This window comes from Strix aluco, chromosome 5, assembly GCF_031877795.1.
Source record: "Strix aluco isolate bStrAlu1 chromosome 5, bStrAlu1.hap1, whole genome shotgun sequence".
Lineage (NCBI taxonomy): Eukaryota > Metazoa > Chordata > Aves > Strigiformes > Strigidae > Strix > Strix aluco.
In genome coordinates, this window is record NC_133935.1 from 20113134 (window position 1) to 20136152 (window position 23019).

The window sequence follows — 23019 nt, forward strand, 5'->3', positions numbered from 1 at the left end:
CTTCAGCAAATGTAATTCTTTCATGCCAAAGTGACTGGTTTGGAGAAGTGATTGCTGAATGTTTACAGGCCCCCTCACCCCACATCACTGGGAACAGACTCTCAAAAGAGCTTCAGCTCTGGATGGGCAGTTTCTCCATTTAACAAATCCACTGATCTGCTACCATGTTCTCATTTTGTATTTCTGTTTAAAAAGTTAAAAAACTATGTGTCCTAATTCATAAGCAGTGTGATAGTTCTGGATTTTTCAAGCAGTTGTTAGTACAAACAGAATTAAAATACATTTAAGCTCAGCTGCAAACAGAGATTTTAGTAGATGTTAACAACTCAGGCAAAATAAATAACAATATTTTTCCTAGGCTAACCCTGATGTTTGGACAGGTGTCTGGGATTTATATGACATGATTGTTACTAAAGTATTCACATCTGTGCATTAAAGCTGTCACCAATTTATAATACTTTTTCCTCCCTCCTGATTTGGATAAAAACAGAAACAAAACTCTGAGAATTGCGAGTGGGTGTTATCTCCCTGACTGATTACAGAAGTGAATAACCGGACTGATTTTTTTTTTTCTTCTAATTCAAAATGCATAAGTGATTAACAGCCCCCTACACTTCGATACTGTGCTGAAAGGAGGTCTCTCCTTCTGAAGACAGATCTTCTGTTTCTTTTTACAAGCAAAGAGAAGAAAAAAAAAAAAAAAAAAAAGAGATAAAAAAGAGGAAGCTCTCTGAGGAGAAAGGGTGCTTTTAGTTTTGTTTCTCCATGCCTCTTTCATCGCAACTAAAATTTGCATACCCTGTTTTTCCTGAGAAGAGAATGGGTGACTGGAAAACCAGTACACTGATATATATTTTAAAAAGCATTTAAAACAAGAAACCCATTAAGGTTGAAAACTTATTCATAAGACACTCAATCCTACTCCTGGAGAGGCTGCTGCAAGTCAGATTTCCTCAGTGCTCTTCATTTTGCCTGTAGTCCTGCACTTTCATTGACAGTTTCCACTAGCCTTGCTCTCCTTAAATTGTGAATAGAACTGACAAACTGAAGGACACCAAAGGGGAGATCTATGAGCACTGAAGAGTCCAACCTGGCCCCAGCTGGGAGCGTTAGCTCACAGGGAAGAGGCAAAGCCCCGTTTCATTGCTTCGCATCCCTCATTCATCCCTCCTCTATTTCAGTACAAACCAACTCTGCTAAGCCAGAACATAATCAGGGCCCATCATGAAAGATTTGTCTCTAAGCTCAAATAATTAGCCAGTGTAATCACCAAATGTCTCCCTTACCATTGGTTTTCTCTTTTTATATCAACTTGTAGCTTAAGACTCCAGCCAATGCTATGTACTCTCGATATTTTGTGTTGTGAGTTACTAACTACATGGATTTAGATACAGGCAAGCCACCTGAAAAAACTCAGGCAGGTAGAAATTGATTATGGCAGAGCTGAAACTGCTCATACCTTTGACAGAGCAGATTTTTTAAGGACTAAGCGGGAGCAGATGGATGGCAGCATCAGCTTAAAATGTACTATAATCACTCAGTTTTAGAGGGCTGTTAAACCAATGAATCTGTACAAAAATCCATGCAGGATACTGTAAAATAATCTCTGTAAATACTGTGTAAATTTATAAAGTATTATATTTAAATAAAATCAGAAACTATAGTACAGTGAGATACTTTGGAATAAAAGTAAACGAATGTCAATTACAGCCCTTTTATTAAAACAAGCACTTAACTAGTAGTGACAGAAGATAGGTAACTATAAAGATGCACTAAAATGCTAAAATGGTACCTGATTTGTTCTTGGTGAGTATCTAAACACTGACACTTATTCTGGTGCATCCTAGTGCCTTGTACATTTTGATAGTAGGAGTGCTTTTGTAATCCTTATAAACAAAATGGTTTGAAACAAAAATGCTTGTAAGGAGGAAGCAAAATAGGGACTAGCATCCCTATTGTATACCCACTCCAAAGCATCTTCAGGAGCATATTAAACTCTCACAGACTCATAACTGCTATTATCCAATAACTTCCTTCCTCTGTGTTTTGTGATTGAAAAACATAAAAATAGATCAAATTGTTAAATCCTACCTTTTTCGGCTTCACTCTAATTACTTATTGAAAGGAATTAAAACTTCATGAGTTTGAAGCAAGCATTCTTCAAATGCCATATACCAATGTAAATCCCAGAACACAAAGCATAGTAACAAGAAGGAAAAAAGTCATTTTTCAGAAAGAGGGGAAAAAAAAAAAAAAAAAAGAGTGTCACTTTTCCACATGTTCAGTTCCCCAATTATGATTTAGCTACTTGAAAGCATCCCCTTAGCTCATGTTCACAGCTTGTCTTTGGAAGCTCAGTAAGAGCTTTAGCGGTGAACAGTAAATAAATACACACACTAAAATAAACCAAAGTTCTCTTTCTAAAGCAAAGTAATTAAAAACACTGCTGTAAAAAGTAACTTTGTTTTAGTTAAGTCTGATGAACTCTAGCATGCCTCCTTTGCACTAAAGGAAAATATATAGTATTTTAAAAATAGAGAGCTGACATTGACTTTTTCAGGAAAGGAGGAGGGAGAGGTTGCATGCTGTGGAGAAGGGAATTGAGGGATAGAATAAATCCAGAAATAGGAGAGCCATCAGTGTTGCATCTGAAGCAGTCACCACCGCTCACCAAGCTGCTGTAGTCTATGCATAACTAGTACTCTGAATTCATGTCGAAAGGCACTCAGACACAGGGGGGCTGCAACTGGGAATCCTTTAATGTGATTCAATATGCACAGCACATAGCTGTTACACATTCAAGGCATTTTAAATATACATTGACAATTTCTAAAAACCCTCTCAAGAATATCAAGTAGGGTTGTTTACAATTTAATAGATTTCCTGATATGTTAAAATATTAATACTCTTTTAAACTATGAACACAAATATTGTAAGATAAAATATTAAAGCATCAATATTAACATACTGAACTGTGCAAGATAAACCAAAAGTACCAACATCAGGGTAAGATGACTAAGCAGTTTTTTCCCCCCAATTCTGGAGGACATTCAGGCCAATTTACAAATTTTAAGAAAAAAATAAGGTTATAATAAACTACAGTAGGATTCAACCTAAAGTGCAAAACACAATTTGTATCTTTAAAACATTTCCTATTAATATAAACTTCACTACTTCTATTAAAACCTCAAACTTCAGTATCACTGGGTTTTTAATTCAGATTTCAAACTTTAATAATGTTCTCCAAATACCAATACAGGATCTACTGAGACACATCATTCTACAACAGTATCTTCTGAAATGTCACATCAACTATTAAAAAATAATGCATCATGAAAAGCAGACTGTGAAACAAAGGGGGGAGGTTTTCAAGTCTCTCCTGTGTAGTTTGAACAAGTTTTTGAGTATAAGGAGTTTGAGCAAAAAGCCACTTACGCTGAATCACAGTGTTCATTCCTGGGGCTGGCTGAACATGAGAGAGGAAAAAAGTTGCATCTGCTTCTGCAAGCGCTAGGACTTCAAGCAGTCTGTACTTAGCATCATTAGTATTCACAAAGTTATTTCTTACCAATTTGGTCAAACACAGACTACGTGGTGAACCCACCCATTAATTAGATTACTAACTCTGAAGGTCAAACACTAATATCCACCAACACACTGACACCCAAAGGATGAAATGACTGCTTCTAGAAAATGAACTGAGACGCCAAACTGGTCGAAATGCAGGATTTTGTGCTTTGGGGAAAAAAACTAAGAAAAAAAAATAAAGTGCAATTAAAAGGGCTAATACCAAAACAGTGGAGTAATACTGCAGTTCAGTTCGGTGTGGCTCCACTGATTTTTCACGGGTTGATTCCAGATGGTGAGCGGTTTCTGCCCTATTTGCCACCTCCCCTCCTAGGAAAAGGGGAGCGGGTACTTGGGAGCATCCCTCTCTGTCTCACTGCCCTACAGTCCTCCTTTCCGAGCAAACAGCCTAGCACTGGGACTCAACTTCCTCCTCTCTTCATCCCCAGCAGGACCAAAGATGGTGACAACATAGGTGTGGTCCAACATTTACATTGGTGAGTCACTGTCCTGTGATGCCAACCACAGAGCACAAAGGGACTCTGCAAAACTCAACCTCTGAACTGCCCAGTCATACAGCTACCAAACTGAACCTAACCTACCACTGCTCAAAACTCCAGTATGATTTTTCTCCCATCCTGTGGCACCCTTTTTTCCCGTCCTCTCTGGCAAATCAGTTGTGTGAGAAAAAAGCAATAGTTGGTAGCTTTATCAAATTAACACCCATGTTTCCTCCACTGCAAACAGTAAAGGATACACTACACGAAACAGTCCTAAAAAGTTCAGGTCAGCAAGAGAATATAAAAAAAAAAAAATCAAAACCAAACCCACCATGATTTTCAGCTTTCTCGCTATGAAAATGACGGAGCCAAAGATACCATAATTATAGATAGGCGGACCAGCCATAACCCTGTCTCTGCAGTTCACAAGATCAGAGTACAGTGTTTCATACATTCTGGAAAAAGTTTTTATTGTTGGAATACAGCAAGATATAGGTTGAACAAGGTGTCATAAGTTATCTTGGACTTAGGCCTTTCATATTGCTCAAGAATGTATTGATAAGTACCTTAATTCAACCATTTCCAGTTAGGAAATAAGAAAAGAGGCAAAGCTTACAACATAAACAATAAAGAGAAAATTAAGAGCAAATGTACCTGGATCCACTGAAATGTATTTCTTGCTCTAGGACCACAAGCCCCTCCTTGTCTCTATGGGATGCGTAGCTGCTCTCTTCCTAGTTTTAAGTTCTTGTTCTTCTTCCCAAATGATATCATTAAGAGCCAGGAACAGGCAATAGGCAGAAACAACCAGCTGAGCCCTGGGCATTGGCGGGCCACCCCGAATCACCACCCTCGTGCCCACCCAGTTGCCTGTGGGAGATTTAGGAAGCCTGGGTAGGTGCAAAACTCTCTGCATCACCAGTGTTATACATAATAGCGTGAGAGAAATAGTTGGGTTTTTATCTCAGCTCAAATTAAAAATGTAGATAGCAGCTGGCAAAAGGTTTTTTCCAAGTACTGCCATAGGGATGGGTGAAAGGCAGTCATGGGTAGAAGTCAACAGGACCTTTAATTAAGCTGCCAAGAAATTCCTGATCTCAAAGTCATCTTTATCATTTCCATGGACACAGCAAAATGAAAACCAATACAGAGCTCCCTAGGCATTATCCGCATGGGTCACAGCTGTTTACCAATATCCACTGAAACAGAAGGGAAGAGTGAAAACTACTTGGGGTTTTGGGTTGAGAGACCAGACCCCATATCGGACATGTGACGCCTGTGCCCCCACACACCTCTCCTGCTCCCCCTGTTCTGGGGAGAGGGGCTGCATTTGGAGTATATTGCTCCTTTTCCTTTTTCTACAGGAAAAAGTTCTACCACACTATCTCCCAACTCCTTATGTAGGATTTGCATTCTGCCATGAGTGCAGTAACACCCACAGACAGTAACGAGAGGGAACCAACGACTGCATACAGAAAGCCACTGTAGGGACTTGCAGGCACTGCACAAGGGACAGGGTCTGATCCGGTCCCACAGTCATCCAAACTGACATTATGCTCCTTTCCAAATGGCGTGTTGTCTTACCTCCATCCTTCCCCAGTCCCAGTAGGGCCATGGAACATAGCTCCATATAACCTCTTAAAAAGAGCTCCTCTTCCCTCCTCCCAAATTCACAACTATCTTCAGTATTTACTGACAGACTAAAGTTCTACTTAAAGGTTACAGCTGAAACCAGTGACTGCACTAAGTCAATGGGAAAACATTTGAATAATCTGTTAGGCTAACAGAAAAGCCCTCAGAGAAAAGGCGCTGCACGTTCCTCCTTCCTGCTTGGTACCGCTGATACTTGATTTGCTCTAAACTGAAAGAGAAGCTGCTCCTGCAACAGCAGCAAGCATCATACATGCTGTGGGCACAGCTCAACAAATTGCAGGCATCACTTCAGGACTTCTCCTAGACCAGAGCCAACACTACAACTCCTTGCCACCTTGGAGGTCTGCCAGTCCCACTTGCACGCATCATCCCTAAAACACGTTATCTTCTGTAAAGAAAATAATGTCTCAAGAAAGATACGTCTCATTCTTGCCTTTAGCTGGATTCACTGTGGACCCTCACTAATGACTCCTTTTCCCAACCTCTAAAACCAGGAATGTTCTTGCCTCTCACCACAGGCTGGCATTGGAGCTCCTCTCAATGGTTATGACAATTCAGGGTGAAATTTAGTTTGGAAACATTATTTTATTTTAGTACAGCACTCAAACCAAATGATTCTTCACTATTCAAAAAAAATTTCAGTTTGATTACAAATAATATATCCATCAGTAAAACAAACAAACAAAAAAATCCAGATCAGATTTAAGCCAAGTTCTTTCCTTCAATACAAAACTCAAAAATGTAAGTCTTCTACCGCAGCATCTGCTTGCAAGTCCACACATTGCCTCTAAGCCTTAACTATATGCTGAAAGTTGTTAGAAGCAACATGCTTCATAACTTTTGGGACAAAATCCTAACCCTTAGAAAGGAAATTCTTAGGATTAGGACTGTGTACATACAGCTAAAAATCAACCTGGACACTACTTTATCAACAAAATAAAACAAAAGTGTGCAAACCTTGTAGTTTGCTGTTGGGAAAATAACTTCAGATGAAGACTAAGATTGCTGTGATAATCATACTTTTATCATCTCAGAGGAATCAGATTCTGAAGGTCTAACAAAGTATAGGTGATATTAATGCTTTAAATTCTCACAAAAATCTTCTTTTACAAGACACTTCACTGCTGATAAGCTATAAATGCTCAAAGTGTCAACAGTCTAAGATTTCTCAATGTTGTACAGCACACACTAACTTTGTTATATATTTTAACAAATGACAATCGAAATTATTAAAATCCTCAAATAGCAAATAACACATTCTTTCATAGTTAATAATACATTCTTTCAAAGCTCCACCTCAAAAAAAATATTTTGAGCCACAGTCAGGCAGTACTGACACTCAAGGTGCCTCTTTACTTCTTCCCTAAATGATAGATAACTTTGCATATAGACAAAGATACGTCATCTTCTTTATGAGTTAAGTTTTGAATGAAGTTCCTCATTGAGTTTTCCAAGGGCGTTAACCAAGAATTCTTTTCTTTATTAAGTAAATAGTGAGCATGTTTCTGTGCAACATCTATCCATTGCATTACAATTTTACAACGGTGAATATCATTGTAAAAGGGAAGAAAAAGATGAAAGTATGGCTACTCATAGTAGTTCAACCAAAGGAATCATGAATTTACTACCAACAAAACACTAGATCGCTGCATATCAGTGCAAAGAAGGCAGCTTTACAAGGTAAACATCTAGACAATTATTACAAACCTTTTCAGAGCCCCTAGGACCAAGGTCAATTTTATTATGTTGTGATATCACAAACAATAAGGACTCTTAAGAGGTACACTTGCTTACTTACTGCCATATTTTAAGCATTCAACTTCAAAGAATAAAGAAAAAAAATAATCAAAGTTTACAAAGCAGAACAGAGAGCAGCGAGAATTCCTACTGACATTAATGCTACTTGCAGGATTACGTTTTCCAGCCTACTCTGAAAAATCTCAATGCATATATTTTGGAACACCATTAATAATGAAAATCAAGCACATAAAATCACTAATGTATTATGCCAGAACCTCATAACATTTCAACTGCGTCTATTCAATCCCTATCAAACTTGTCAAAGGGGTTTTCTACAGAGATTTTTGTGAGCATTAGGAGCAGTATATAATTCAATACCATTCTTACAGGTTCCTGTGTACACCCCAAAGTTCATCTCACATCTTCTATTGATGGCACACTGTCATGCTCTTAGTCCAACAACATAACACCTGACCACAGAACAATTCAGAACAAGCAACAGGCATATATCCTTGATGCAACAGAAAGTCAGACAGGACACACACACCCCCAAAGCTTTGTTTCGCCAGGCCACCCAGGTCTCAGGTACTAAGTCAGGAGACTAAAGGGCTGGTTAAAAACACCTGGGAAGTGAGCTCAACTGCGTAATTTTGAGGAAAAGCCCAGAGCAGTCAGCAGCTGTTCAAACCAAAACTGGAGCATCAGAATAGCAACAGATTTCAGCAACTCCTCCCATTTACAATCACCTATGGGAGCAAACCTAATCTCTAAAATAAGTTATAAACAGCACCTGAAAAATTTTTCTGGTTCAATAACGGGAGTTTCTTTGCCAGCAAAGAATGGAAGTAAGCCCAGTGAAGAGAGAGCAGAGAAAGTGATCCCTCACACACATGCAGATGGAGCACTGAGAAATACAGAAAGGTGGAACTAACGGGGGGAAGGGAGTAGGGAAAGGGCACTGTAGCTTACAGCTGCTTGACTGACCATATTTTCCATATAGATAATGAATTTAAAAAGCATGTTTGTTTAAGTGATGGGAAAAAAAAAATACATCCTTGTGAATGACAATGAGCAGTATCACACTAACCACCTTCAGTGACAGCACAGAGGAAGATTTTTCAATTTTTTTTTTTTCCAAATAATACAATCCATTAAGCAATGAACTAGTTTAAAATGAGACACTGCTTTTCTGAATGGTCTCATGGAGGGAAGCCTTTTTTCCCCACTTTATTGTGTTTTTAAGACAACAAGTAACAATAATAAATAAAGAGTTCTGGTCTGAATTTCTTTGGACCTTCTCTTCTCCAAACAAGAAGCATGAGAAACAAACAGCTGTAGAAGAAATTTATTTTTTTTTTAAGCATACAGAAAAGATTTGTAAGAACGATAAGAAAAATTAATTTACACAAGAAGGAAAAATCAACACCTTTATTTAAATGAGAAAAGCAATGGGACAAGAAGTAAGAAAAAGCGAGCCCATCTTTGCAATATAGAACCATAATGACTTATGTGTTTGATCCATTTCCTTTAATATTTCATATCTGTTAGAAGCCAATGCCCCATGGTTGACCACAACATAAAGCAGGTGATCTTTGTGACCTTCACTAAGATTTTTAGACAGACAAAGTTCCTTCCTCACTCCGCAGAGGAATCGGCATGAAAACTGAAGAATGATACCTTTCCTCTTTAAAAACTGAAACCTTCAACTGCTGCTTGCAGTTCAATGCTATAAAACTGTACAGGTGTATCAACGTCTTGCCAGTCTGCTGAACTTTACGCTTCCTTTTGACAGAAGGAATTTGCATTTCCTTATTTGCTATACAGAGCATATTTTTCTGCACTTCACCTCTATCATAGGAATTATTAGTTGCAACTAATTGCACCTTCCTCCAAACAGGCAGGTGCCAAAGTTCACAGGTTCCTGAAGCTCCCAGGGGAGCACATAACCCTACTCAACCCATTTTGATAGGAACATAATACTGTGTAAGCTGTCAGCTGAATCAGATCCCTATTTATCAGCAATCAAGTCTACCAAGAAAGTAGCACAGCAGTCTCCTCTTTGCCTGAAATGCTATTTAGCCACAGAAGACAACATAGATTGCAGCCCTGTATGTTACACAAGGCATGTGTTGCCTGACCTTCGTCAGAGCTATGGTATGCTAGCAAGGGCTCTTGATTAAGCTGCAGAAAGGACACTGACAGATATGAAAGCAGATGGATATTAGGAGCTTGATAATAAGTACGATGCCTTACCACATACCCAGCTTCAAACAAGCAGCCTGTGCCACAAAAGCCAGCATGGCAGTTCTGCCTTGACCTAACTGTAGAGCAATTGAGGAGTGAAATGTAAATTATGCCAGCAGGAAAGCGGCTATTCCTTGAAATTGCAGAGTAGGATTCAGCCACCCATGCCCTCTCTTATTGACTAGTACATGCATTTGAGTGAGCAACTGCAAAGAGGAAACCAACAGCAAGCAGCACAACACTATGACAAGCGTGCGTTCCTCTCCTTAAAAGAAAACAACAGATAATTCCTAAGGCAGCAACCTAGTTACTCAACACGTACTGCCCACAAATACAAGAAAACAGATGGTAGGTATAGAGGACATAGACACAGTTCTGGGTCTCTTTAATAATCACATACACATTATCAGAAGCACGAACAGCTACAGCTAGATATTTAGGTGGCTGTTGAGAATTTCAGTGAAGTGGCAATCTGCAGTGGCTATTCTGCACACCCAAAGCAGGCATGCCACCAAAACAGTAAATGTCACATGGCCCAGTGAAATTTCACACAGTACAACTTTATCACAGTAACGTTTGGCTATGAAGGAGATGAAAGCAAATTGGCTCCAGTTAAATAAATTTGGTAATTAAGTACATTTTGGATACTTACATTTGGAATCAAATGTAGCCTTTAGCTCATTGCTACTACATGACTGATCTATTTGGTTACATAGCCTACTACTACATAGTTCTTTTAGGGAATACTGTCTATGAGTAAATAGCACAGAGCAGCCTTTTACCTTTCCCTCTAAACAAATCTTCCCAGAAGCAGTAGGAGACAGTAAGAAATTCTGCATGGCTTACAGCAGGCTGTATTCCACCTCACTCACTGAAAGGAATTTCAAAAAAAGTAAACTCTCCTGTTTATAACCTAGGCTGCATTAAGAAGAAGTCTTGTAGGTAAAAGTGTTCACAACAATATATTATAGTAAACATTTTCATAGTTTTACATTTTCTATACATGAACAGATGTATCATGTAGAATTTCTAAATAAGTAAATAAAATGGAAGAAATTTCCATCTCCAAATGATAGCAAAGAGTATTTCAGCTTCTGCTATAATAGCTACAATATAAACTGAGGAACTGCAATAATGCCAACATGGGATTACCTACTAAAATACACTACGTGACAACTGGGCTGCTAGCAATTTCAAAATGTTTTGCTATCACATACTTATTGGCTCAATCATTACAGTTTCAAACCCTCATCAAGAATTGCAGTGAATAACAGAGATTACAAAACTCTTCAGTCAGCGCTGTCTGTTCCTTACCCTGTTCTGCATTTCCAGGAACAAGATATCTGTGCACACCTCATAAAAATTAAACCAGATACTAGAATGTTACTCACAACTACTCATGAAAATACAAATCAGAAAAAATTTAAAATTTTACACAGCACTAATCATACTGCTCATGCTACGAATTTATCTCGGTGATATAAACATTAAACCTGTATTCAGTCACAGATATTCACAAAATACATTATTCATTTAGTTTCAAGTCAGAAACTAAAGATACAAAGTACCCAAACACCAATCAGCTTTTCTACTTAAAGCACACCATAGTGACAAAAAGCTGATTTTTAAAAACAGTTGTAAAAGCCAAAGAACCTAGTTTTAAAAATTAATCATTTCATCCTTAATGATCAGTACAGTCTAGACAAGGTATTGAGAATTTAATTCATAATCCTCTTAGATATTGATGTTGCCTCTTCAAAAACCCATGCAGCAGTGGGCTTGGCATACACCCTGTCTGTTCACACTGATCTTGGAGAAGGATGTGGGAGCTGAGCGGGCTGATGCCGTGCACAGACACCCCCCGAGCTTCTTCACAGAGATGTCGCACCACACGGCTCCTCCTGAGGTGGGAAGCTTGTCCCTTTCAGTGTGCTTTCCACGTTGGCCTCCATTTCTCTATGCAGGAAGGGAAAGAAGAGTTTTTCTTTTACCTCTCCTGCCAAATCCCTCCGTTCAGGCCCAACTTGTGAAATTTGCAAACTTGAAATCAGAATCCAGCAGTTTTCAGAGGTCTGAGCGCTCCCAGCAAGGAGGGACACATTTGTCTATGGGTTTGCAGAACAAGGCGTTTCACATGCTCACTGGTACGCAGCTTTTACTGCTTGTTAGGTTAATCGGTGAAGGACCAAATACTTTGTGTCTGCAGCTAATTTACAGATACTGCATGTTTATAATCCAAAGTCCCAAGTGGGCATTCAAATGAGTGCCAGATCTTAATAACTGTATTTTAACGCTATTAAGTATTTTAAAGGAAGATAAAAAGATACTGTCAGCTATTAAGCAATGGCATTCCCCTGCTAAGTCCCCTGATTAAACACGTGCAGGAAAAACAATGCACTCTAGGGAAAAAAAGAGTGCGTATTGATTCCTTCTGTCAGCCATATTTTCTTAACGCAAGCCAACATCAATCAATCTCTTCACTAGATGTGCAATTCTCACCATCTCCATGCGGAAAACATTAATGAGTGTCCATTAAAAATACAGGTACACAGCAATAACAGGCTCTGGTATACACAGTGCTGCTTTCTATATGTTAAAGAAAAGCTAAGAGGTTCTTCTTTTACTATATGACAACGGATGCTTCATTTCAAAGACACTGTACTAGCTTCAACTGACACATAAGACAAGCTCAGAAAGCCAGTCTGTGTGTTCTGTTTTGTTGGGGGTTTTTCCCCTTCTCTATGCTTCTGCCAGCACTGAATTTAGAGTCAATTAAAGTTCTGGCTTGGCACTGCACTAGGAATGCAGCAGCAATGCAGCTGCACTGTTGAGCAGTGATACTTGCAGATTGCAACAGCAAAAGTGAGTGGAACACAGACGGATTTCACCCACTGTGTGAGGTCTTCTGCTGTCTCAGGCTGCCAAAACATTTATCTGACCACAGACAAAGGGTAGTCTCTGCAGTTGGAGACCATGATGGAGCCTAGAAATAAAATATGGCCCTCCTACTACAAAAATAAGAGTTTTGCAGTGGCAAAGGAGGCTGTACCATTGCTCTGTTTCTCCAAGGAATGTTTTCTTTCCTAAAGTGAAATGATATAATGAAAATTGCATACTTAGGTAAACATGCAGTACTCTAGTGAATAAGATTCTGCTGGTAAGAAATGCTTTTCCATAGAGCTATACACACATTCCAGCACAAGCTCAGTCCTCCCCACAAAAGTCTTGGTGAGGAACAAACTGGGGAGAAGGAAAACATGAGAAGTTACCTGTGGATAAGACCAATGGACTGCAGGCCATGAATCAGCTGGTTTCCACATCCAGCATGTAATTTACAGAGCACATTACAGAATGAAGCTTTCAGATAAAATTATGCGAACAATTAACACAGTCAGCAAATGACCATTTGTTGTTCTCAAATGTTGTCTTAAATGCAGTTTGCAAAACAGCCTCAGCAGACACATTTCATCCTCCTCTAGTTACAAATGAAAATAAGAAATTATGCATGTGTACTGAGGAAAAAAAAGCAGTGTTGTCTTCTTTTGCTGATTTGAATAAGCCACATCTTTTCCTCTTCAGCTCATCCTCTGAAGAACATTAATTTGCTCCAATGCTACAACCAAAAAATGTAAAAGAGCTGGTGATGAGATTCATCCAAGGGTCAGATTAAAAAAACAAGCAGTAAGCACTGCATATGGTTTCTACAAAACCTACTGCAGGTCACCTCCTAATTTCAGCCTATATCTGAATGCCTATGTGCATGTCAGTGCAAAAGTACTGCTTGTAGCCACTTTGCTTTCCTCTCAGCAGGCTAAATCACAGCTCTACAGATGAAACTGCAAGGGTATCCCAGAGCCCATCCAAGCACACTTCATTTTTATTTTTTCTTTTCTTTTTGGCAAACAGCACCCAGACACTGTTCTGGTGTCATCAGGTCTCCTGACAACGTGAAACTCACACTTTAAAGAGCCCACTGACAGATGGATTAAATTTAAAGCATGACTATGAACAGCTGCTGGTGATCACTGGCTTGTAAAGTGAACTCATTCATCACAAAATATTTCAAAAGACTGAACTGAAACAGAACAAATGAATTTGAAGAAGTATAGGAGGTGCGGTGTTAACCTTGGAGAAAAAGTGTCAGATGTGAAAAGCACAGCTACGGTACTGCTATTAATTTATTCCTGCAAATGCTGGCTCCACTCTATTAGCAGCATTCTCTAGATTCTCAAAAATCCAGGGGGGAAGCCTGAATAAGGTATTAGAAGACATAATTAAATACTCCTTACTGAAAGTGATTTTAACTAAGTGAGCCACTGAAAGGAGCTGACAGAATGTTTAAATTGTGCTGGGGAAAACTTCAAGATGACAAGCCTCAAAAACTGCTGGAGGGAGAGGAGGTTATTTCCCCAACTGCTCTGACTCTGCAAGAAATCCCATCGATCGTACAAGGGGGCCATGCACTCTGCCTTTGCCACCTTCACTTTAAATACTGCGAGCGGCCTTACTGCTTTTAAAATGTTTTCATCTTCCTCTTTGATCCTTCAGTATGGCTGCAGTCAAGAACAAGACAACCTTCAAAGTACATAGCCTCACAAATGAAACCACCAATTATGATGGTCTCTGCAGAGATGGGGAGCTGACACAGAACTGAGTAATTCACACCTTTTTTTTTTTCCAGGAATTATGCAGCAAAAGTCGACATTTTAAACTTCACTGTATTTGTCACGGCCACTGGATTATCTCCAAGTGACTTAGTTTTTCCCAGAGTACTTCCTACAAGTTACATATGGGGCAGCTTCACAAACATTAGGAACAAGGGTAATATGCAGGGAAGAATATTTTCCCTGAGCTGCCTCAGGTGGCAATTCATTCTTGTCAACCCCTGCTAGGGTTTTCTATAGCAGGGGAGAAACAAATAAAGTTCCCAAGACTTTCTTGAAGGCAATTCTTTACCTAGAAGTGATATAACTTCTTCAGACAACTGTACCATCGAACTATACTTGTACCAGTACTACTTCACAAGGAAAGCACGTAAGCCTCACGTGGAATATTCATACACATATTCTAATTTTCACAGATTTTTGTATCAATATGCAGTTGTTATATCAGATTTTTGTATGTTAGTATGAAAAACATACTCATCTATTTCAAGCTGCAGTAAATTTAATAATAATTTGTTCTAATATTTATTGATAAATGTAGAGTAAAAAGAAACAATACTAACCCACAGACAGGTCCCCAGGTTTTTTCCTCAGTACAGAAAATGCAATCTTTGCAATGGTAAGGAAAAAAAAAAAAAAAGAAAGCCCTCTCAGATAATAGCATTTCCCTCTTTCTTCTACAGACTACCTTTGTCAGTCTATTTCTCTACCTACTATCCTTCCTTAAGCCCAGGTAACAAGACAAAGCTCAGGTGTCATAAGCTTGTGCAAATAAGGCGTATCAGCTACCCTGCAACTCCCCTTCCATGCAATGGAAAAAAGCTACTGCTTTGCCATCACGCAGTCTCCAGCTACCTGGTATGAAAGCAATGTGAGGAAGTGATCAGTAGATTAATACCACCTCAATAACTAGCTCTAAGACAACAGTTTTGTTATTTAACTCATTTTCTCATTTTGGGGAGCAGCCAAACATTGCCAGGATATGCTCTGATGTGGGGGTGAAAAGCCATGAGCTCAGCAGCATTGTTTTATATGCAGGACCAAGGCACATGCGCACTCTTGCTCACACACCCTCCGCAAAGATTATTCATCACCACAGCAACCTCTCAAAACAAAGGTGGAAGCCAATTCAAACAGCCCTGTTCCTCTGATGACAGAGGATGAAGGGTGCTCTCTGCCTGCACCCTACAGAGGGCTTGTTTGATCGGGTTTGTTTTTATGTCATTGGATCCCATTTACTAATTTAATTTTCAGCAGCCCTGCATGCATGCCCAGAGAAGAGAATGGCCATACTTACGCATTAAACAAAAAAAATTCTATAGCCCCAGTTAAAAGGACAGAGAAGAACTCATTGATGTACAATTCCTTCCTGCCACATGGCTGAGCAAATGCTATACTCTCTTACACAAACCCACCATCACCCCACCTTTCCCGCACCCTTCCCTACGTACCAGGAATAGCTGCGCTAAAATAAACACCCTACCTAAAACCAAGAAAAACCCCAGCCTGTTTAACTACCACTTCTTCCTTCCTCTCCCCTCACTGCTCCTTTTTCTTCACACCCTCTTTCACTCTGTGGGAGCTTAACGATTTTGGATATGTTAAGAAAAATCCAACCGAGACAGTAAAATAATTGTAAACTCAGCACAAACGAAAAGCAGTGTCTCTTCACTCCCTGAATATGGAAAGAACAAACCCCAATGCTTCCTCAAGTCACCTGAGAAAAGAGATTATGATCATTTCAAAACCTTTGCAACTACAAGCCAGGAGGAAAAAACACTGTCTGTAATGACAAGCTGTCAACACTCAGCAAGCAACGCGGCTCTTATTCATGACACTGATCCTTCGCCTGCAGAGCGGGGCACGTGGGCATCAGCAGCCACACCACATGCAATGGCAGTACTCAAAATGCACAGATTTCTCTATTTTTTTTAAAAGAAAATCTCCCATCTGAGCAGCCAGGTCTTGATATGAGAATGCCCTACATATCTTCAGGATTTAAAAGACAGGGTAACCACGCATTCTGAAGTGCAGGATTGAAAGAACCCAATGGTTCCAAGGAATTTTATTTTTTAAATGGAAAACACAGGTGACTGGAGCAGATAACACAAAGTCTCAAAGGTTAAGACCCATTTACTCTCATCAAGAAGTAAATTAAACTAAATTTTGCTGCGGTGAAACCACCAGAAACACCCATTTAGCTTCAGTGATTCCATGGATCTAAGCAAAACATATGCTAACAAAGTAGTGGTTTGTTTATATCAACTGTTTAAGCTAACATTTTTCTTAAGTTTCAAAATAATCATTGATAGCTGACCATTAATCATTTGAAGGCTTATGATGGTTTGCAACTTCTGTGTTTCAGCATCCCAGCAATGTAAACATCTGGGGCAGGAGGTTCATTTACCTGATTCTACAATAGTTGTATTAGCCAGTCACTTTGGTGAAATACTGATCTGACACCAAAAGATGCCTATAATTAAGAAGAGCTAGAAATGCAAAAAAAGAAAAGGATCGATTAAAAAAAAGTGTGATAAAATTCAGGTTACAGATAAAGATTCAAACTGCAGTTTCAGAAGAGCACACTGCATTTGCAGGTAGCAAAAAGCAATAGAGCAGGATTGAAAGCAAAGTACCAAACGTCATCTAACCATAAGAGTAGGACACTCCACATATCCTGTGCTTGAAGCTCTATGTTCTATTACTACAGCACTCTCAGAAATAGATAAAAACCCTATATTTGAGCTCACACATGTTTCTTAAGTGCAGCCATAGGCAAACCCATCAAATTGGATGTATAGCACAAGGTGATTTACGTCATGGTGTAATCACTACTTGACATGATAAGCAGGTGTTGGCTGACTCAATCTTTATTTGTGCAGTGAATTTTCAATGTACTTTCCTGATGATCTTGGGTTTCAAAAGAAGTCTCTCCACATGGAGATGCTTTCCCACCCATGCTACAGGGGAGCAAAGGTTTTTGCCTTCTTCCCCACGCTGGCATTCAAGCTTGTGAGCCAGACTGGGACCAAAGATATGACAGACAGCAACTAGTCTTAAATTTGGGACCATCCTGACCAAGGTACAGACATGCTGCCACTGCAAGAGAGTAATTTTATCTACACAAGATTATTAGGCTTCTAGAAAATCTGTGGTCTCTAACTTCTAATAGTTGAAAATGCTAACTGGTGAAAAAAAGTGCAGCTACCAAAGCAATAACGATTTTAAATAAAAAAACACCACTTCAATTACTACCTTGCTTTCTGTTTCTAAGCACCTAGAAAATCAATTGCAACAATTTTAAAACCTTTCTCCTCCGAAGCTGCTGGAGTTAGCACTAAAGTTGTTCTATTATTTAAGCGCTGGGGTTCAGAGTTCTTGAGCAGGATAAAGAAACTGGGTCTATCTTCAGCAGTTCTCAAGACAACAGCTGTTACACTTGAACTGAAGTGGGAAGAGCAGCAGTAATGTGAATGAGGAGAACTTAAGGACAGGTATCTTCCAACTTGCAAAAAAACAATGGATACTTCATAATAGCACCAAATTTGTTTTCCCAAAATTTCCCTTAATTAAAACCTACTTAGTTTAGCCTGGTTTAAGAGACTACTGGACCTTCAAATAATGTACTGTTCTGCCTTTGCCTCCTCCAGCATAGAGCCAGAATTATCCTCGTAATTTTTCAGGCCAGAGTAATTTTACAACTCCATTGCTAATCAAGTTAGCACGTACAGCTCAGTATGGCACTGACCTCCAGGTTTTTGTCCAAATATTACAACAAGCACTCTTAACAACATGGTAAAGACCTGGAAGAGTCAGACAAGAGCCCGGGATATTCAGTATCTGACGCTGAGCTGTACCATACCAATGTTTTAATGGGACTATGTCCATGTACAGAGAGGCTACTTTCCCCAAATTTCACAGAGATGTTTGAATGACTAGCAATAGCTAAGGGCACATGTGTTGTTTTTAATAGTGAACGTGTGCTTTGCAGACCAGGCTGCATCTCATCAATAATTCCTTGGTGCAACACTCCTGGGAAGACAGCAATCAGCCCAGCATGACAGAGCCTTAAATAAAACAGGGTGTTACAAGGTGCAAGGCAGCACTCCACACATTTGCTGTCAAAGAATCACAGCATTTCAGCTGTTGGAAGAAGCAGATTGCCATTGTTTTATCAAGGAAAATCACAGATGGGAGAAACTGACTGGAAACTACCTTCCCCTCAAAAAAAAAAAAAATTGCTAGCTATTATCTTTTGCAGAGAGGGTGTCTAGTATTGAACTGAAGACAGGATCACACTTCGGAGGTCAAAACAAGCACGCTCTTTTCTTTACAAAGTATTTTCAAAAGGAAGCTGTGGATGAAGTTTTTCTGCACACAGCCACACAGAGACTTAAACAGGAAAAAAACCCAAACCCATGCACTTACATAAAAGGCTTCAGGGAGTTTCATTTTCTATTCAGCTGGAAAGGGAGTGAACAAGCACACGCACACACAGGCATATGCATTTTTAATCATCCTCATGCTGACAGCAGTCAGTCACTACTTCTGTTATCAGAGCCCCACAGATTGTATTCCCAGGCTATGAAGCGCTAAGGCAGAGGGTATGAAACCTCCTCTGATAAGAAAGGCATGCTGATGCCTCTAGTACAACACACCAACTGCTACAGATTTGAAGTTTGGCCTCACCAGGATGTTACTCATTCAGAGGGAACGAAAAAAATAATCCATAAACATACAAACAAATAGTAAGGATTTCTAAGATTAGCTGGTAACCTGGATCACTCATTTTCTCTAAACTCATCAGTCACCCCCTGGGAAAAACATGTAAGACAGGTGAGTCTTTGCACCAAGAAACTTACAGTTTGCAAAAAGGTGCCAGCTGTTAAAGAGAGAGAGAGAAAGAGAGAGAGAGAGGAGCTGCATTTACATAAAACTCACCAGTGACCACTTCTGCTAATGCCACGTGCCTAGGATTAAAACTTCAGACCTGGTAGCTGCTGTCCCTGCCACTGCTTGATTCAGCTCAAGTGGCTGGCATGTCTCCAGGGTCACTCAGAAGCCAGTTGCCCAACAGGACAAATCACTGAAAAATAGAAGAGAAACAGGTTCAGCTTTGCAATTCCACTGTGCATTACACAATCAGTTAGACTTGCTAAGTACTGACTTCCTAAAATGTGATTCCCTTTATTGCATGAGAAAGAAAAGTACATTTCTGACTGAAGTTCATCCCCTACTGTCAAATGTGAACTTTCTAGATACCAGTAATATCAAAAAGAACTCCTCTGTACAGCTAATGAGAACCTCATAGTCAGGATACCTAGGCAACCTCCATCCTAAACCCTGCTTTCAAGTACAGTTTGGGGCTGGATCCCTCTTCAAGGGTGGATGAGGAGTTTACAGAGCCATGGACCTGACAGTCTCAGCAGAGCTGAGAAGGCTGCAAACCCAAAGGGAACAAGCGTGCAACATGTTCGTAAACACACTTTGTAAAAGCCTGGTCAAGCGTAAGAATGGAGGTATTGGTGAGAGCAGAGCCCCTTCCTCACCTCGCACCCCTGCCCCTGTCAGGAAGCAACTTTGCCCATGCAGCCCCTGCACTCCCAGCACTTGGCCATGGCCAAGAGGCAAGCAGCCCAGGGTTGAGCTCACAAGGCAGCCACGTGGCCCAAATGGGAAAGAGATGGGAAAAAACGTGTTTGTATTGAGAGAAACTGGGGACAGCTCAAAAAACTCCCCACAAACTAGTGGGGGCTGGAGCCCATGGGGTGCTTGGGGAAGGAGGATGCAGGAAAGGAAGAATAAGGTGAAAACTAAGACAAGAGGCAGAAGAAAGAGACAATTATGGTGTTCTCCCATTTTCTCCTCAAATTTTTGCCACCCCTCAATTTTGTATCCGAAATTCAAGAGTTTGGACAAGCTTAGTTCTTTTCTATTTAATTTCTTCAGTCACATTCAACACTTTGTTCTAACCTGGTTGCACATATAAGTCGCTTCCAGCTTCATAGCTGCACCATCCCAGGCACTGACCAGTCCTTCAAATTTTGCCAAACCTGCCCTGTTTACAGTTGAATTTTCTGAGGAGCTACTCTCTTTGGGACATCATTTTGACATTATCCCAATTCTGTGACTTCTACGAGAGGTTCCATTCCCCCTCCCTTACAGGTCAGCCCTGCAGTGATCTTTTCCATTTTATGATAAATCCAATTAAAAATAATTAAAAAATGCAGATCAACTTGAACAAAATTAGAATTAGGAAGAAGCAGTAACAAGTCAATCCAGTAACAGGGCAAGTAGCAATAGCTCAATTTGGTCAATCTGAATTGATCCAGTAGTTGCATATTAATATAGGAAGTAGTATATTGAGCTAGTTTATATACTGAGCTGTATCAAGTTGCTTACTATATGACCGGATTATAGTGGTGGTTTATCTGTTAATCTAATTCTGTCAAAAACTTAACATTCTAATATTTTATGGGGAGATAGGCAATTAATAATTTGCTGACCAGGAAACCCGCATTAAAGAAAGGATAACACATGGACACAGCACATTAATGCAGCACAGCCTGCCTTCCATCCATACCTCATTTCCCAGCTATGAGTCTCAGCCTTTCCCAGCTCACTTGCCTTAGGCAAGACCCTCTACCCCTCCATGCCCATTTTCTCCCTTCCAAAACAGGATAAAGGTGACAGTCTTCTTGATAAAATACAAGTGCGGGTGATGAGGAGCACTCTAAAAGCCAGGTATGGTTAGTAGCACATCCAATGCTTGCCAATACTCTGGGTCACTGTGAGAGGGATGCCACTGATTTCACAGAGGAACCAAGGTTAAACGTTGAAAAAGCAACAGACCAAAAAGCCTTCAGGAGCAACCACAGCAAGACCTTTGTGTGTAAGTCTTTCTCTCTCAAAAGGGCAGGGAGGCCAACACAGCCACGTGAAGAAAGAGGAAAAAAGGACATGCTCAAAAGTTACCTCTAAATAAAACAGGGTCATCTATAAAGACAGGGGAATAGGCTTGACTGCATGTGTACATATATGCACACATATATATGTATATGTATGTATGTAAAAAAAGAGGGCAGACTACACCTCTTTTCTTTTCCAATAGTAACTTGTGATCTCAGTAGCTTCTTACACAGAATTTAGTTTTTCTCAGTAGTATGGAAGAACTAAAGAATTCTGACACGAGAAAAAAGTACCAAACACTAGCACATTCATTGTTTCCAAGCTCCTCATCTCCAAAATTTGTGACAGGTTTGGGGATTCTTATCGGAAAGCCAGTGTAAAACTGAAAAGGAAAAAACAGGTTCCACTGATGAGTCTCTGAGCTCCTCCTTGCTAATGTGATTTTACTGTTTGCAGCCCTGGACATGAATACAGTTAATGAAAAATGACTGTGCAAACAAAATATCAGATAATGATGGGAGGGGGAGGGAAGGGTGAAATAATTGTGTGGGTGGCTTCGATTGGATTTGGCATCAATTAGACAAATTGATGCCCTCTTAATTATAGGAAAAGGTCTTTGGTAGAAAGATAAGAGACATGACAATCAAAACACCTTAGTCTTTGGATTTAAATGGATTGAAATGCAAAGTTCACAAGGTTGGGGTTTTTTGTGTGTTTTTATAATAAAAAAAAAACTTAGCTCTTTCTCAAAAATTGCATCTGAATATGTGTGTAAACCTTTAGCTCACTTCAAAGCTGTTACAGCAGAGATTTGTTCTGCTTTTAACACTCCCTGGGAATACTGCTTACTACAAGTAGGACTGCCTCCTACAAGGTACAAGATTTCTTTCATCTCCCTTCTAGTAAGAGCCCAAATCAGTAGGAGTTACAGCCACTTGAAGAATCAGTCCAATAACCTATCAACATTACTTAAGATCCTCCCCTAATTGGTTCCACTGAATATATTATCTAAAGAGGGCACTAGAGATTGCTCCCTGTTTGATTAAGGTTGCACAGCACACATTTGTTTCCCTGCTCTTATTTGCTATTCCAGCAGCTCATGCCAGATTCTCACATTAGGAGAAATGCCTAATATAAGCACATGAAATGCACTGTCCTCACTATTCTTTTAGAGTAGCTTAATAATATCCTTAAAAAAAAAAAAAAAAAAAAGCGCAAAAGGGAAAAGAACATCTCTCTATAAAACTCACAGACAATTCCTCAACTATCAATAAAAAGAGTCCCTCACAGTTCTGGATGTTTTACTACTACTCCGTACTTCTACAGCCTTTTTTAAGTAACACCACAATCATACAACCCATATTTACACCATCATTTCTACAATGAGATATAACCACTTCTGAATAAATGCTACTTGATAAACAGCATCTACTATCCTACAATTTATAATCACCATTTCTATTACTATTTATCATCAACAGATCTCAAATAGAGTTTAAAAGATTTAATTATACTGCCCAACTACCTCTGCAGATGTGACTTACAAAGTGAAAGCACAATTCAAGGCAGAATTTATTCAGGAAATAGGAACTGCGATACTTAATCTTGCAAAATAACAGAGGGATAATTTAAAGTAAGGTATCTACAAAGAATAGCGTCTGTGCCAAGAGATTGTTTGTATTGGTTTTGCAAAGAAGGGACAGAATGTTCTCATCCAAAAAGCCACAAAATAAACTTCCTGA

General features: G+C 39.5%; 1 protein-coding gene across 6 annotated transcripts in view; it reads right to left on the reverse strand.

The window, feature by feature from the left end:
* EPS8 (EGFR pathway substrate 8, signaling adaptor) overlaps positions 1–23019 on the reverse strand; it is a 141465-nt gene that overhangs the window by 85970 nt on the left and 32476 nt on the right. For 5 of the 6 annotated variants that reach the window (XM_074826289.1, XM_074826290.1, XM_074826293.1 and 2 more), the window contains exon 2: positions 19310–19454. The exons of the other annotated variant lie outside the window; for it this stretch is intronic. The gene's annotated coding sequence lies outside the window, so the exon portion shown is untranslated. The remainder of the gene's footprint in view (positions 1–19309; positions 19455–23019) is intronic. 6 annotated transcript variants of the gene reach the window in all.